This window comes from Thermobia domestica, chromosome 15 (genome assembly GCF_964235325.1).
Source record: "Thermobia domestica chromosome 15, izTheDome1.hap1.1, whole genome shotgun sequence".
In the NCBI taxonomy this organism is placed as follows: domain Eukaryota; kingdom Metazoa; phylum Arthropoda; class Insecta; order Zygentoma; family Lepismatidae; genus Thermobia; species Thermobia domestica.
Window position 1 is genome coordinate 86,806,914 of NC_137468.1, and position 14,069 is coordinate 86,820,982.

Sequence of the window (14,069 nt, forward strand, 5' to 3'; positions counted from 1 at the left end):
GGCTGAAGGATGGACATTATTCCGCTGCGGATGATTTACCATGAAAAAGTTCTGGAGGCCAACAGGAAATAACCCGATTTCAGATTTGTTTTAAGGTGGCAAATTACGAGTTATGGAAAATGTATACTTGTATTACTAATGGCTTATTTGTGTTATTCAACTTTGTGGCTAATTTTTAGTAAGTCTCTTCTTTGCTTTAGGTAAACTACTTTGAATAAATATTCATAATAATTGCAATTATGCATATTTGTAACTTAAATTTAACGTGGTGTTTTAGTGATTACACAAATTACAATTATGAACATACTTTATGGATATGCTCTCAAATAGGGTACCCGAACACCATTATACACTATGAAAAACTGATTTTTCAAGTCTTTTGTGAGAAAAATACTGTGAACTGAGAAACCATAACCTTTTCCATATTGTACAGGGTATTTTCCTGCGAATAGAAGTTTCTTTTGGAATGCGTTGAGAAATTAACACTTGCAAGAATACTCTCTTAGTGCAAGTATATTTTAGGCTCACACTAATTTTCCCCCACCTCAAACTGTTTCAATTTCCTCACTGACAAACACTTTACCATTTTATATCGTAAAGGTCATATCCACCGTTATTGTAACAGAGTGGTGCTTGAGCGATTGACTAGAAATTCAAACTCCGATTAGTGACAATTTCACAGTCTTGTTTTATTACAAGTGTAAACTCTTTAGTCAGTACAGAAGAGGCCGTGGATCGTGTTCAGAGTTGATGACGATGGATTTTGGTGAGTCAGAATAGGTCACAGTGGATGAGAGTGGTTCATGGTGGGTCAGAGTGGGTCACGGTGGGTGGTGGATCAAAGTGTGTCACGGTGTGTGGTGGGTCATGTTTGGTCGTGGGTCACGTTGGGTGGTGGGTCAGTGGGTCGTGCGTCAAGTTTACATTGACCCACGCCAACTCTGGGTGTAACTGGTGAACTATTGGTAGAAGACAGTGAGGACGTAAATGCATAAGACCTTATGCAGAGTCGTTTTGAAGTATGACTAGCGTCGTACTAAAGGTCTGACCACTGCAGGAAACATATGTTAGTCGAACTCTTTAGTATGGCACAAAACACGAGTTAGAACGACTCTGCATAAGTCGCATAGGGTTTATATACATGGTATATACTCGGTATAATCTCAACTTTATTTACTCGTTAAACAAACATAAACAGGCGTTTGTTGTTAAATAGTAACTGTACGAATACTTTTCCGAGTCACTGTACTATCTTTCCCATATTTAATTAAATAGAAAACACGACATTGATGGCTTTGACTATTTGGTTTCACCGACCAATATATTGTTCGATACTATCCGCTTGGACACCAGAAAAAGGAAAAAAAAAAAGGCTCCTTTGAAAGAAAAGAGTTTTCAAAACCTACATCTTACAAAATATATGATCACCTCGCACAAAACAGGGCATTTCACTTCCAAGAAAATTTGATTACAAATCTACTCTGCACTCTCAAGAGCAAGAATTTCATTTATGTTTACAATAGACCAAGCATTGACGAGTGGAGAATGTGAGCATCTATACTTCGAGAGTACAGTACATACTGTATTAAATATTAAATTATATGTACGAAAGACTCACAGAAACAGAGGAATTTCAGCGTCATTGTACTACCGCTTCATATGTCAATGAATATTTCTCCAAAATAAATGTGATATTGTACGATTTTTTAAAAAAATAGTAAACTTAAGAGTCTTCATCCCGGCGAAATTAAAATACTGCTAATTTTACAGTAATTATGTGATATCTTCAAATAGATAAAAGATAATTGAAATATGGAACAAGAGCGCCCTAGACAATATTATTTTGCGTCAGGTACCGTTATCACAAGTCACCTAGTGGCTTTCCGTTTCCAGCTGTTTAGAAACGCGAAAATAAATGCCGATTTTCAAAATGGCTCGAAATCGAAAGCAGATAAGTGAGTCGTGATAACGGTTTCTCATGTAAAATAATATTGTCTAGGGCGCTCTTGTTCCACATTTCGATTATCTTTTATCTATTTGAAGATATCACATAATTACTGTAAAATTAGCGGTATTTTAATTTGGCCGGGATGAAGACTCTTAATACAAAACCTGGTTCCGACGGAGGTTTTAAACTAACTATATAAACTAACCAATTGCTTTAGTTGAAACTTACCATTCGTTTGGAACTGTAGTTGTTGCACTTCAAAACAGAGAGGATTTTCGAAACACTTTGGTTGACAGGTTTTTCCCTACTACACTACACTTTCAACTTCCTGAAACAAACTAGTCGCAAAGATTATACGGTATGTGAGAAAGAGAAAGAAAATTGAATATTCGTTTCGCGTATGTAGGTTATGTATAATCAGTCATTCACTGGTAAACATCACCATCGGAAGAAAAAAAGTTTATTCTCGGGTAAACGTGCTGTACACAAACAATTACGAAAGAACAAGAAAAAAAAATGCCTCGAATTCACAAATATGCATAGCGTATCATGCTACAAGAATGAAAGAGTTAGCTGACGAAACAGAATATAAAACAGGTAACAAAAGAGATACTTATTGCTCAAGAGTTTTTTAAAAATATATATGTATAATATTCACCTAGTACTAATAAAATATATATCGTATACAGGGCAATTAACTTATTAAAAATGAAATTTAACCCTTCCCAGACCTAATGACCAAAATGATCAAATCGTATTAATCCTCTCCTGTGTGAACGCTAATTAAGGTATAAGGGTGACCTTTTCTATGCCAAATATGGTTAGACCGTAGTTTATCCTAATGGTAATTTTTTCTCAGTGTCGAATTTCCTTCTCAAATTTGAGGTCAAAGTAAAATATCGTGAATTTTCGAATTTCCAATTTTCTTTTTTCTTTTTAACAGAATATCTTCCTTCGATCTACTTAGGACTTGTCAGCTATATACCTCATATGGATACCTAATTTTTTTTAGACCAATTTGCCCAACTCAAATCAGTGTTGTTAACTACGAAAATTAAAATTTTCCTATTTGTAGGTCAAAAAAATTGAAATTTTCAGAATGTATTTTTATAAATCCGTACTTATACGTACGAACACAAGTCAACTTAAGCCAGTCGAACATTAATTCTTACTGAACAAAAGCAAGTACTGATCGTTACAATCAGGTAATTAGGGGACGCACGAAAAATTTGAATTTAGGTTCTAAATCATTACTTTTTTTTTTTTTTTTACTTTTCTGTTAACCATAATCATTTTTTTTTAAATTACAAGCTTCGTTTCTTAGATATCGACATGATACTTCTGTGATATATTAGTAGTGTACCAAAGTTTATTTTAAGATAGTTTGTGTCTCTCTGGTAGCAGTATTTTTAACCACAGAAAATTTTAATTCCCTATTTTAAGGAGAAAATTCGGAAATATACCATTTTCCCCTCTTGTTGGCTACATTGCAACAAATGTACCAGGTCTGAAAGCCTGGTCTTTGGCCTACAAAATGCACCATAGAAAGTTCCAAGAAATCTTAAAATTCGGTTAGGGATTTTTTTTTTTTTTTTTTTTTTTTGTGCATTTTCGTTCATACACTTCCCTCCCATCAGCAACACACGCTTACGCCATAAAATTGCCACATCCTTCTTCTAAAAAATAAGGTCTCAACCAGGGCCGTAACTTGTGGGGGACAGGGGCAACTGCCCTTCCAGGGAAACTCACCGCCGTTTAGGGGGCCCCATTTTAAGACAAAATTTTCTTACTCCTTATAGATACCAACATGAAATTATAAATGAAGCATCAAACAAGTTGACTACATTACACAAACAAAACAACACATAAAAGGTAAATAAAAGAAAAATGAGTCGTGGGCCCACTTCAGTAAAAATGTCTACTATTAGGGGCCCTAGAAATAATATTTATTCGTATGGCATTGAAATTTGTCAATATTGTCCCCTTAATTAATTTGTCATGTATGAAACGGGCCCAGGGGCACAACTAACGGTCCCGCAGACCTTGCCGTATGGGAGGGTCCACAGGCTCCGGGAGGCCCATAAAGAGTAAGAGAAAGATGGAAACAGGAAGCCCAAGAATTAGAAAAACAATTTTTCTAGGGGCCCAAATACGCGTATTAATGCTTCCCTCCTCCCCACCCCCCGGAAAAATATAAGTTACGGCGCTGGTCTCAATCATAACAATAGGGTAAATAGTCTCTGACTTATAATTCATTAACTGAAAGTCTACTCAAATACCAAAACCTGAACTACTACAATAAAAATGTATTGTTAAAAATTTGTGTTTTTGTAGCGAAATATAAAGCCGGCATTTTGTCCTCAAGCGTAATAATGAAAGTAGTGTTTCAGTTTAAAGACAGTTGAAGACTGGAAGCATTTTTTTTTCTTTTTTATTTCTTTCTTTCTTGGGTACCGGCTTGTGGCAACGCAAGCAAAATTGCAGTTTCAGTTTGCAATAGTCGGCTTATGGTAGCTATAACTGAAGACTTGAAGTAAATTAGGATCGTAAGTGTCATTTGAACTGTTTTGAGATAAGGATGTTTTTCCTCGAAGAATTTGTGCTGTGCACAAATGCGTCACGCATTCTATTTTCAATGATCTGGACTACTACGCACACGTTTGGAGCTTAAATCCGAATACACTTAAACTGGCTTGGCTTATAGACCACCATTCTGGTTATAACTCGAAACTTCAGAAAATTTTACTTCAGGTCTTGAACTATTTCTTGCATTTTCTGTGTTGGCGTTGCGATCCGCAAATTTTGCTAACACTCTTAAGTAATAAGAGCTTAAAGTAGCTGTAGTTGTGCAAAGCTTTGTTAATAAGTTATCAATTTGTAGTAAATATAATTCGGCACTTTTACAGTTTGTATCTGAAATAATTAAATATTGCATTCAATGAGCAAGTTCAATAACTAGTATAGTAACGTAATTTAAGATAGTCTCTGTAATCGTTAAATTAAATTATATTTCTCAGTTTGACGTTCTATGATTATGCCCGTTAGGCTAAGAGAAACGGAAAATAGAATTGGTGGAATGAGAATGTGGAAGAAAACGCAACTACCTCGAGAAACCTCATGGACACGATGTTGTACACCACAAATGTATATGACTGGGGATCGAATCTGAGACCTCACACACTAAAGGTAAACGCTCTAGCACTAAGCCACCGTTGTAGCTGAACATAAATTATATCAGTTTTGGTAACGAATGACACAGTTTCTAACGCTATAAAAGTTCGTTTTTCTCGAAAACTGATAACGAGCAGTGTTCGTAGGTTTCCTTACGAAAATTTTCCCCGACTGACAGAAAAGTTTCCCTTTTCTCATCAAATTTTCCCTAGTTTGTTGAGTATCCAATTCCTACGACAGAAGTTATGTAATAAGATTAATTTAGTTATATTAAAGGAAGTGTCAACCACATTTGTTTTGTTCATTTGCATTTTGCTTCTTTTTTTTTTTTTTTTTTTACTTTTTCAGTCACTTTTTTGTTACAAAAAAGATACACAGAGCCATAGGTGCAAATTATGCTACTTTGAATAAATACAAACACAAATAACTATTTGCTATTGTATTACTTAATAATTTTGAAGTTAACTTTAACAAAGAAAAGTTTAAGCATTTATATTGGTCAATCAGTCAGCGCGGAAAAAAATCTCAGGATTTTCACGTTTTAATGAAAAAAAAATCCCTTTTTCGCTTTTTGATAAAGTTACTTAAGAAATTTCCCTAGATTAAGGAATTTCCCTCCAACTTTTACTTTATTGAACACTGGATTGTCAAACACCTCATTCTTTTCAGTTCAACGCCATTTATCGATTGATATATATCGTATCTTTGGGCAACAGTATAGTTACTGTAAAATTAAAGTTTAAAATTTCAACATAAGTTTGGCCTATATCTTATTAACTGTACTATGTACTAGTGTCTTGCTAGTGTTGTGAAAAATTCTATTACTGTTTATTTGAGTGCCATTTGTATCTTAATATTATAGGCGGATGATTATCGTACAATATCAATATTCCAGTATCTCAGTGAGATTTATGAATTGGTATATGCCTCATCTTCTAAATTCATGCTCTCTTCTTTTGTGCGAGCGGTACCATGTTCTATACCGGTATTACGGTAGGACTATTTACTTTTCCTAAGCCAAGATGTTGCTGAAAATTGTCATTGATCTCAGTGACAAAGAAATGTCTTCCCAAATACCATATGTTGCTTTGTCTCTAGTCCGAAGACTTGCAGACATCTTATTTCAATCAATGTTTCTTTACGAAAATATATTATTCAGATATTCTACAATGTTCAAACATCGCGAGAGGTTCTACAATACACTCACAAATACTGTTGCTGGCTTGAGCGGTTCTATCTTCAGACTCGAGCTCTTAGAAAGTGAATCTTATGATTCTGAGTATAATAAGAACAAGTACAACACCAGTTTTACGTCAACAAACTAAAGAGAAAGCACTTATAATTTGGACTTTCCTGCCAAATCTCCACCTCATAATACATCCTGCACAACCGCAATTAAACAATATCAACTTGAACGTGAGTTCAAGTTCGTGATTGAAGAGATGAAGACAGTTTCGTGACTGGACTCCACAAAAGCAGTCTATTCAATTCGAAAATGATCTTGGACACATTAACGTCGTGACTACTTCCCATTTGCACGAACTGATAACTGGCACATTCACTAGACACTCATATGCTGACAGTTAGGTTAGCAGTCAGGGGCGGATTTAGGATGGACTTCTTGGGGGCGGTAGGTTGTAATACTACTACTTATAGCTACTTTTAAGAGCTCCAAACTCTGGGATGGGTTTTTATCTATATATAAAATAAGAAAGTTTCCTCTTTTGGGGGGCGATCGCTCCGACGCCCCTCTGGACCCGGCCCTGTAACATGTTACAAATGACTGTCAGTCAACCTCCATGCTTCACCACTTTCCAGGGTTACTTGGGTAACGAAAATTAGATTATCAAATGTTGACCGACTAATTAACTGTGATATACTCCACCACACTATGAGGGTGGGATGTAAGGTTATTGGTACTTAGTTACCTGCGACAAAAGAACGAACACAATAAGCTATATTGATTCAGGAAATAGTCAAGACCATTCTACAAGCAAAAAGATTGCAAAAGTTTCAGTACTTTCCTGACAAATTGTTATCAAAAGAGAATAGGGCAATGTATATCTATTTTTAATCTCGTTTTTCTATAACTGTAAAACACCACCACAAAGTTTCAATCGTGAGTAGTGCTTTTTGATGTCGTTCTCTAATCTCAAAACCTGCCTGTTTCTAGAAACCTGCCTTCACCTACGATATCCTTGAAATTCGTGTTTCGTTAGCTTACAAAATAATATCTGTCAACACTCGTAGCTCCCCAATATTTCAACTCAAGGCATTGATTCGCATTTAATAACGTTCTTATTGTCACGCAACTGTTCTTTAATGGAAAATAACTTTTCGTATTACTTTTTGGAAATCCACAATACAGGCCTACATCAATATTTCCTAATTTACAATCCGCGAACCCTTGGAGACCATGGAGTATTTTATGGGGTCCGCGGGATATTCTATTTTCATCAGACTTTATCATATCATGTTGTTCACACCTGGGATATTTGTAATGTACTCTCATGTCCAAAATGATTGTCGCATATCTATAACTGTCTTCTTGTAAGAATATAATTCGATAATGATTTTGCAGGGTACTTTTAATACTGATACTATGCGTATAATCGGGAAATGAATATTTGTGGTAAATTTAATAAGAAAATAATTATAAATACGAAAATTAGAATGAGTAAAACAAAATGTTGCTAAATGGACAAGAAAAGAAAGTTTTATTTTCGCTTTATTGTTCTTATTTACTGCTCTTTTCAGATGAAATTTGCCACATACATGTTTTTGCCGATTATACACATACTAACATTATAAGAAACACTGGGCGAATTCGTTATTAAATTATATTCCTATAACAACATATTTATAGACATGCGACAATAATTTTGGACATGACGTACGTCGACTAGCAGTCCAAAATAATCTACCACGCCAACAAACATGGCTCTGAGATTAAGTCTGGCTCAGTCCACAGTCAGACACGCTATTTGATGCAGTCTTGGACTGTATTACGTGCTTACTGGTTGAGTTCACAACTTCTTCCCGTGCCACAGTGCTTAACATAAGACAAAATGTACCAAATTTCACAAAATTAAATCCCCACGTTACGCGGGTTTGCATATCCAGGCTCCTAACTATGAAAATATTTACGCTCACTCCAACCTCAATCATTTCACGAATTCAACCTGTTTTACGTATCTTATTAGGACATAATATCGATTGTTATTTATTCTAAAAACACTTTTATACATTGCAAGAGCTGCAATGTCCAAATATTTACTGAGACAACTCATAGTCGTATCGGAATCGGAATAAACAAAAGCGAGTATGGAACAGTAAACTGCTTTCACGAAAGGCAAAAGAAGATGTGCAAAGGCATACAAAACGGTCGAGTGGTTTGGGTCGATACACTATCAATCACATGTTTGTGTGTTCAAACCCGGTAGCAAGTTGTTTCTTTTTTAAGTGTCTTCCTATTTTCATCCGGAGGCTGAAAATATTTCTTTGAGTAACTCATTGAAAACTTCTTTTGTTTCAAATTTGATTAGAACGGAACGTTATATGAATTGCGAATCTTAAATCCATAGCTAAAAAAATGAAGTATACTCACTACTCCATTATCCTCTGATTTGTAACGAAAAACTATTTATAAACAGTGGTGACTTCAGAAAATTATCCTCGGGGACAATTTCAATATTCGGGTAGAGGGCAAACATTGGTAGTCCACATTGAGCACGATCGAATATATGGTCCTGAAGGCGGAAATTTCTTAGCTCGAGAGGGGTCTCAAATTCTCCCTCAGATCACGTCCTCAAAGCATCATTGCTTAAAAGCTTTTCGTAACAAATATAATATTACACTTGTTTCTCGTTCTACATTTAGAACTTAGTTCGAATGGTGCTTTATAAGCCGAAAGCCTTAGACCACTCGGCTATGGTAACAACTAGTGATTGTAGCAAAGGCTTCGAGTAGTAGTTCTTATTACAGAATAACATTTTCTATTGCCTAAAATTTAAACCTAATTTACTTTGATATAATATATCTATTAATTTGTTTCATGAACACGTTTTCGTTACTTTGATGAATGATGTATGTTGTTGATATAGATTCTATTATACGTTCTTTCGTAAATATTATAGAAGTATCAGGGTTATTTATGATCTTTTATGGAAATTGACTGGTGCATGCGCAGTGCACAGACAGTTCAATTGGAAGGCGAGGAAGGAAACGCTAACACGCTGTGAGAATGTTTCCCTCGCAAGCAGTAGTTCCCAACCGAGGGACGGCGGGACGCACTTTCTCCTCCTGTGGTGGCGTAAAGGGTTTACGAAGTCCCTTCGTTGTGTTATATTTCTTGAATGAATATGCACAATATCCAGTCACATCTACTACACATTTGGAAGTGATAAATCGTAGTATAAATAAACCTGTCCTCCACACACAGAGATTGTTGCTTTTCCAAGATTATAAACTGAAAAACATTTATTTCAATAGAATACAAAAGTTTCAATGGGAGTGGTTAGAACCCCGTCAATTCCCTGGGTCTTTGATATGTCACCGCCTAAACTGTAACTTTCAAGTTAGAATCGAAAAATGGAGACATGTGACCTACTAAATATATTTTTAGTTCATTATACATTTTCATAAATAAAATATCCACAATTACAATGACAGTAAATGCTAAGTAGTCTATTGTAAATCTTTGTACTTTCATTTTCCCTCTTTCTTCTCAAGTGAGCTTGAAAAATGTAAAAATGGGAGGTTTAGAATTTCAAATATTACGTATATTTTAGCGTATTACGAACTTATATCTAATAGAATCCGGCAGGATCACAAACAGAAACGTCAAGAAGAGGTAAAACCAAATTGTACTGGGGTGGGTTTCGAACTACTCTTGAATGGTGCCTCAGAATCTCTAGCCGAATACCTTAGTCCACTCGGCTAATGTGACAAGTTGAAAATATAGTAAGCGTGTTTCATGTTCAATCTTTTGTTACAGTATGAAATTTATTTTGTATTCTCTGATGTTTAAGCCTATTTTGGTCTGATGTAATAGTCTGTTGAAATTGTTTTATGTTTACTGTATTCTTTACTTTGACGAATGATGTTGTTAATATAGGTTCTATTACGTATTCGTTCATAAATATTACAACAATTGTCAGGATTATTTATGATCTTTCATGAAAATTGACTGGTGCATGCGCAGTAGAAACAGAAAGATGCACTTTACCGACATTTGTCATACACGCCAGAACGCAAATTTCTAACAGGTTCTGCAAATGCCTCGCTCTAAAGGTTGTGGAGAACTGTGTGTTGCTCTGAGAGGAGAAATCATAGGCCGAGCAAAAATGGGACAAACTGTGCCTCAGATTGCTAGAGATCTGGGATGTGACAAGAAAACGATAAAAAAATGGGTTCAGCGACATGAAGAAGGTGGTGAATGGTTCAGGTCTCGGTCAAGAAGTGGAAGGCCAAAAGTGACAACTGCAGCTCAAGATCAAGCTTTAGTTACAGAAGTAATCAACAGACCTCTACGCCACACGTCAATCCTCTTGGACAAAGCCAGAGAATATAATTGTTCTCACGAAACAATAATAAGAAGATTATTGGGGGCTGGTCTACACTGTTCAAGACCCGCTAGGAAGACTCTCCTGACTGAAACTCACAAGGCCAAACGAATGGAATAGGCACAGAATAACATAACCCAACCTCAGTCATATTGGGACTTAGTCATCTGGACCGACGAGAAGGTTTTCAAGTCTAACCAACAAGGCAGAGTTATATTGTATAGACCGCGCGGAACCAGGTATGCTGAACAAAATATTATCAGAACTTCTTGTTCAGGGCGAATATCAGCACACTTTTGGGGATACATGACGGCTGCTGGTCCTGGAGATTTACTTGCTGTGCCTGAGAGAATGAACAGCAGTGTTTACATTAATATCCTCGAAAATACGTTGTTACCGTCCTTAGAAAGAAACTTCCCCGAACAGGAAGAATACATGTTTATGCATGACAACAGCGCTGTTCACACTTCCCGGCAAACACGAGAGTGGCTAAGTGAACATCCAGAGTTAATTTGTATTGAGTGGCCACCTCTATCCCCAGATTTGAACCCAATTGAACATCTGTGGGCCTACATGGTGCAAGAATGGGAAGAGAGACGTGAAGACAGAGACCAAACGTTTCTTCAAAATCATGTTATGGAACTGTGGGCAACATTTTCGTGACACACCGTCATATTGCTCGAGACTTGTATCTAGTATTCCCTCCAGACTTCAAGAAGTTATTGACTCTGGAGGTGATTACACGAAGTACTAGTGTGTTATTTTTTGTGTAAACATTTATTTAAGTTTCATTTATTTATTATATTTTTTCAAGAGCAATACTTTCGTTCTTCATTCTTTTCCTTTTCTTGTTTACTTATTAGTTCGTTAAAACGTTAAGGAATAGTAGCATATCTTGAAAAAGTATTTGTGAATTTACTTTGAACGTTTCTAAGAATACATTTACTTTTTTCTTACTCTATATCATGCCCAATATTACTTTCATTTCAGTTAATTAATAACTTCATTTCACATCTCGGGTAAAAGTATTATTGTCTTTGTAACGATGTTTTTCCTTTTTATTGTGTAATTTCTAGTTTCACTGAATTATCTGAATTCGAATGAATAAATCACATTTTGTTTATTGTCCCTTCCTTAGCTAGGTTCGAATTCGAGAACAATGTGGTGTAATTTACGTTCTTTATTCTTCATATTCTGCAGTAATGACAATATTAATTAATTTTCATGAGTCCAGTTCATCAGTGAGAACTTGGACAAACACTAACTTGGTGATTCTTTACGCAATTTCAAGCGTAAAATACATTTTAGATGTTCTTTATACTTCACATCGATGAAACATTCTAACAGTGTGTTAGCGTTTCCTTTTCGCCTTCAAACTGAACTGTCTGTGTACTGCGCATGCGCCAGTCAATTTCCATAAAAGATCATAAATAACCCTGATACTTCTATAATATTTACGAAAGAACGTGTAATAGAATCTATATCAACAACATACATCATTCATCAAAGTAACGAAAACGTGTTCATGAAACAAATTAATAGATATATTATATCAAAGTAAATTAGGTTTAAATTTTAGGCAATAGAAAATGTTATTCTGTAATAAGAACTACTACTCGAAGCCTTTGCTACAATCACTAGTTGTTACCATAGCCGAGTGGTCTAAGGCTTTCGGCTTATAAAGCACCATTCGAACTAAGTTCGAGTCCCCGCCAATTTTTCTCTCTTTTTTTTCACCTGTTCTCGATGTTTCTGTCTGTGTTCTTGTCGGATTCGATTAAATAGAATTTCGAATATATGATAAATAATCATTTATTTGCGAATCTGCACTCGTACAATATACATTTTCGAGATTTTGATTTTGGAAATGAAGTGTATATAATATTGAATAGTAAAAATAGTAAAACAAAACAATATTTGTATAAATATTGATTAATTAATTAGAGTTATACATGGCTTTCCAATCAGGATTATATAGGGAGGACTTACTTCTAAGTGCAATCCGAAAACAAATATTTGAGTTTTAATCTGACCCAAAGTTGGTAACTTACAGGATAATTTATACATGATTGGTATTGTAATTTTTATGCTTTTATTATAATCCTCTATAAGTTATGATTTTACCAATTCTAAATGTAGAACGAGAAACAAGTGTAATATTATATTTGTTACGAAAAGCTTTTAAGTAATGATGCTTTGAGGACGTGATCTGAGGGAGAATTTGAGACCCCTCTCGAGCTAAGAAATTTCCGCCTTCAGGACCATATATTCGATCGTGCTCAATGTGGACTACCAATGTTTGCCCTCCACCCGAATATTGAAATTGTCCCCGAGGATAATTTTCTGAAGTCACCACTGTTTATAAATAGTTTTTCGTTACAAATCAGAGGATAATGGAGTAGTGAGTATACTTCATTTTTTTAGCTATGGATTTAAGATTCGCAATTCATATAACGTTCCGTTCTAATCAAATTTGAAACAAAAGAAGTTTTCAATGAGTTACTCAAAGAAATATTTTCAGCCTCCGGATGAAAATAGGAAGACACTTAAAAAAGAAACAACTTGCTCCCGGGTTTGAACACACAAACATGTGATTGATAGTGTATCGACCCAAACCACTCGACCGTTTTGTATGCCTTTGCACATCTTCTTTTGCCTTTCGTGAAAGCAGTTTACTGTTCCATACTCGCTTTTGTTTATTCCGATTCCGATACGACTATGAGTTGTCTCAGTAAATATTTGGACATTGCAGCTCTTGCAATGTATAAAAGTGTTTTTAGAATAAATAACAATCGATATTATGTCCTAATAAGATACGTAAAACAGGTTGAATTCATGAAATGATTGAGATTGGAGTGAGCGTAAATATTTTCATAGTTAGGAGCCTGGATATGCAAACCCGCTTTACGTGGGGATTTAATTTTGTGAAATTTGGTACGAAGTACAGTTGGTATGGTCAAAATGGAAGACGGTTCTCACATTGGATGAGGGCTACATTACATGTAATAGGTAACATTCGTGCAATTATCGCCGTAGGAAACCCGGCTTCGTTTCCCGTGGTAAATTTGGTTTGAATTTTATGTCTCATACAGCCATGATACTGAAAGGGAACATTAACCATAAAACAAACAGGAAAACCGTAGACATTTTTGAGCCCATTTTGTAGACGCTGCGCTATGAGGACTTTCCCTCCAACACATATAAAGAATTCACAATTAGCTATACTATACATTCAGTAAAAATTGAAATGTTCAAAATTTGCAAATATGAAAAATTCATCGTAGTAAAACAACAAATAGATAAAGTACTTTATTATCAATAATATTAATTACAAATATGACTCATATGTACAAACGTAAGCAACAAACGGACTGAGAAACAAGACT

The 14,069-nt window shown here is 35.3% G+C and overlaps 1 protein-coding gene across 1 annotated transcript in view; it reads right to left on the minus strand.

Annotated features, from left to right (window-relative positions):
* LOC145671122 (facilitated trehalose transporter Tret1-like) overlaps positions 1–14,069 on the minus strand; it is a 478,763-nt gene that overhangs the window by 208,439 nt on the left and 256,255 nt on the right. The gene's annotated exons all lie outside the window — the stretch shown is intronic.